Source organism: Nothobranchius furzeri, chromosome 1, assembly GCF_043380555.1.
Source record: "Nothobranchius furzeri strain GRZ-AD chromosome 1, NfurGRZ-RIMD1, whole genome shotgun sequence".
NCBI lineage: Eukaryota > Metazoa > Chordata > Actinopteri > Cyprinodontiformes > Nothobranchiidae > Nothobranchius > Nothobranchius furzeri.
This window is the reverse complement of record NC_091741.1, coordinates 87,986,062-87,990,805: the sequence shown is the minus strand read 5'-3', so window position 1 is coordinate 87,990,805 and position 4,744 is coordinate 87,986,062.

Sequence of the window (4,744 nt, the reverse complement as noted above, 5' to 3'; positions counted from 1 at the left end):
GTTAGTGACGTAGCAGCAGGGGGAATGTTTTGGGAAAAGTCCTCGTGGCGCTGTGAACCTCGGATGACCTCTAGCGACGTGAAGTGGCTACGTCTGCAATGAATGGCAGGCCATTGTAGTGAATGGCAGGCCATTGTAGTATATAATCACAACAGTGATAACAATTCCATCAGTCTACACATGATTCAAATTTCAAAACTTTATTGTAATATTAGGAATCATATATGTCTGCGTTATGAACAGTTTCCCCATACATTAAAGTTCTCACTTCTTGCTGAATGCCAAACATATACAGGTAAATTTCCTCCATAGAGAAATTTTAGAGCAACAACAGCAAAGTAGGTTCACAGTAAGTACATAGGATTCAGATTCACAAACTCCAGACAGATCAACCCAAAAGTGCATGATCACAGCTTTGCTGTCATGAACAGGCCTTCAAAAGTGGACTGAAATTGTTCTGGTGGAAGATTGAAACTCTAGTTGTTTCTTTCTGACTTAATGCAACAATAATGGCAATAAACGGTTGTGTATTGTACTTGGAAGGAACAGGCAGTTTAATTTTTACTCAGAGCATTATCACACACAGTGGAGAACAGTTAGATGTAAGCATCCAGCTGTCATTCTCTCTCTGTGTATGGGAGTAAATAGTGAGCCTAAGCATTCTCTCCTTCCGGGTGGCTCATGGGTCCACTGACTGAAAAAAGAGTGAATGGAAATGAAAATGACAATAAAAGTTATTTCCTGATCCTCTTTGCCCTGGATCACACAAATGTTGAACTTCAATATCAATGAAAAACAATTGTGTGTTTTGACTACATCTGTCCCACAATTTGAGATTAGCTTGTTAAAATTTGTAAATAAAATTACTACAAATCAGACAATGTACAATTTCTTCTCCCCAGCATAGCCACTACCTTCCATATAACCAAATTTATAGATGTTTTCTTCACGTTTAATGCCTGTCATCCTGAAAGAAGGATTCGAAGCTCGCGAAGCTCGCTAGCTCACAGCCATTTTTCTTCTCCTTGTCTGATTTGATGACGTACATTTTGTGAGACAAACAGCTATGCGTTTTCACCTGTCAAAGTGCTTTCTTGGCATCAAAATGTGTCTTTAAAATCCAAGGATATCATATATTAAATCCATGGCATAGATCAATCAGGAACATGCAGAAAGTAACTTTTATTGGCCTATAGACTCTTATTCATTTTTTTTGTCAGTAGGGACCCGTGGAACAGAAGTAGCTGGGTGTGACTTGGGCTCCATAAACTGACCCTTAGGGTTACAGAACACAGAAATGTACACACAGAACTTTTTTCCTAATGAATAAGCACAAAGCAATCAGTCATTATTACATGAACTCAAAACCTTTAACAAAAGAATACACCTAAGTGACCCACTGTTATGGGGTGAAAACCTCGCGCACACAGCTCTAACACTGTGCTATTCAGTGTTAGACCTAGGATGACACAGACTAGTTCACATATGAAGCTTCTATCACATATCAATATAAAACATTAATATAAGCGATAGAAGATCATACACCAACGAGCTCAGTCTATGATTAATCTACGGATTAATACTTAATTTAAGATACTTAAATTAATAGCAAAAGTTTATTCATTAACCAGAAGATTCAGTAAGATTCTTTTCATTCGATAAATGGAAATGCAACCCTTTTCTGTGTTTCGTTTCAATAATGAGGCCAGTTTAAAAATGAAGAAATTTTATTACTAACAATTTTAAATGAAAGATTTGAAACGACAGTTATAAAATGACAATTCATGGATGGCAATTTTAATGACAATCTTTAACAGTTTTGATATTAAACTTGTTTAAAAACAAACCTGTGACTGAATGGAGCTAAAATGAGGATGGTGAATTTTGGATGCGTGAATGAAGTTCTCAGGTTTCTTTCAGAGAGAATGAAAGCATTCTGGGTGGAAATGATGTTTTGCGGATAACTGAGTTATTTTGAGAGAAACAGCATCAAACGCATTCTGTCGAGGTCTGCCTCACCCAATCAGAAGACCCCCGTTTGGATCCGAAGTGTCCAGGTGGAGATGGGTTTCCTCCAGGCACGAGGTTGGTAGAAAAACCTCAGGCACGACCAGATCGGTCCTGAGATGTCTTCTTGGGTCACTCGATGTATGAAGCGTTTGTCAGATGAACGTTCTCGTCTTTAACTCAACTTCAGAAATCAATGACTCTGGTAGAGCCTTCGTTTTGGTTTACAGTTACGTTTATTCTTTTGCTATTCTGGTCAACGTGACTAGAACAGCAGGCAGAGGGTCAGGGCGGCCGTCCCTGGCTCCTCAGGATGATGTCTTGTTTCAGAACTGGACTTGAATCTGTGATGGTTAGTTTTTACCAAAAGCTCTCAGGACCACTCCCACTCTCTCCGGAAGAAAGCTTGCTCATGCGTCAAAAACATGTGATGCAGTTATTATTTATCTGAACTCTGTGTTAGCTGAATAGGGTGACATGACCTTGTTGCTAAACACATCTTTAATCATTACAATAATTATTATTATTATACCCAAAGCATAATAATCAATTTCATGTAATTAAAATACCTTTATATTGAACCAAGTGATCATGTTATGATGATTGTATTAAACAGTAATAAAATCAATGAATTTATTAATTATTATCTAATTATTATCATCGTGGCTTGAAGTGTCCTTCTGGATGGAACAGCAGATATGATGTTATGATCTTGAGCAGACATCGTGGCTCCTTGGGTTAATCTGTGGATTCAAAGTACTGTTTGACCCAGCTTGTGTCAGGTCCGAGTGGCTGAGCTGAAGTGTAGCGGAGGTTGCTTGTAGCGTAACTGCGTGACCCAGACGCGGAGTGTCTAGCGTTGGGTTAAACAGAGCACGCGGCTTTGATCTGGGAACGGCGGCGCAGCGCTCGGAGAGAGCCGAGACTGAGCAGCAGTTCCGAATAGATAAGGGAGCTGACTTACTGGTAGTAGACAGCGTGGAAAGATCCCTTTCCTGGTTTGAGGGCTGGTAAGCCTGAGAACTCGGGTCGATGTCTGGTAGGAACGATGACTGAGTGATGAATGAGCGGAGGCACTTCCGTAAATGGAGTCGGCGTGATGACGTCGACGAGCCACGCTGGTGATGGGAATGCTGAGAAGTGTAGTAACCTGCCAGTTGGGTCCATAGGGAGTGGTCAGCAGGAGGAGTTCGTGACAGGTTGACCCAGCTGGGCAAATGTGACCTTTGCCACAAATCAGAGAACCTTCATCACGCTACACCACTTTACTCTCAAAATGTTTTGTCTTACTACATGACACATTTATTAAGCTTATCACAATCTTTCAACCTGTGTGGTGGTCTCCTTACATGAACAGAAGCACTAGCAAGCCCAGCAGGAGTGTTGCTGAACCACAGCAGGTGATTCCACATGCAATAAGTCCAACATAAGTGAGTCTGGAACAGCAACGTTGGCAGGAATATAGGACAGAGTCAAGCATGAAGCATGCCACTTCTGATCATCTAGTAACAGATAAGTTCCTAAAGTTAGCTGTTTTCTAATGTGCAATGGATCAGATAATCCCTGATGTGCTTTGGAACATGTGTCCATTACTGAACACGGACAATCTCTCTCTCTCTCTCTGTCTGAAAGTATTGAACTTCTTAAAAGAAATGAATCAAAATAAACACAAAAGTATGAACATTTGTGTTTTGTTGATTATTGCCTATTTTCTCTTAGATGGTGCCACATATGGGTGGCATCAAGGAAAAACAAATCTTCTCTGCCAGTGCCAGTAGCTTATGCTGCTGTTGACTGTTGAGTTTGGGGCTCCTGGTATCCCAGGTGAACCTAATCATGTGTCTGATTGCCATCACCTGTGAGCACCTTGCAGGCTTCAGTTCCATATTTTTGTGTTTATTAAGGTGGCGGTGGCTCAGGGGTTAAGAAGTTTGCCCTGTAACCAGTGTGTTGTTGATTGAATCCAGACTCTGTCTGTCGTGGGGTCCTTGGACAAACCGCTGTATGGCAGCCTCACTTCTGCCCCAGGTCAGCTGTGGCTCCAATGTAGCTCATCACCATCTGTATGTGAGTGTGTGAATGAATGGATGAATCACTGGAGTTCTCTGACTCAGTTGCCAATATGCATTGCTACAGCAAATAAAGAATCAACCAAACACAAATGTTCTTACTTTTTGTGTTTTTTTAGATGTTTAATTTTCATAAAATGACATTCTCCATTGCACAATCCTCTCCTTGGAGCCACTTTGTGCAGTGTTTGATCCATATTTAGTCAAAAGCTGACAGACTTAAGTGGAGGTTAAGTTTCATCTACCCCTGATTCAGAATGAAATGCATCCATGCATTTAGAACTGTGATATACACAAATGCTTCCTGTTTAGCTACAGCGTAGCAGCGGTGAGTACAGGACAAGAGTAATTAGATTATAACGTTTACAACCGCCAGTCATTCTTCCAGGTAGGCTCTGGATTTGAATGTAATCTGGGATTTGGTGGCTCAGTGCTGAGTGGTGTGGAAACCCACAAACTGGCTTGATGTTCCTCATATACAGAGCCACAGACTGGCTGGTGGACAGACTGACCACGTCTGAGAGTTTACAGGTGCGTGACAAAACGATTACACAGGTAGTTATGTCATATCAGTGTGAGGCTGAGCAATAACAGCCTGACGATTTGGAGGATAACTGCCTGCCCTGTGGGAGAGATCTTTCTATGCTTCAGATTAATCTGTGTCAGTT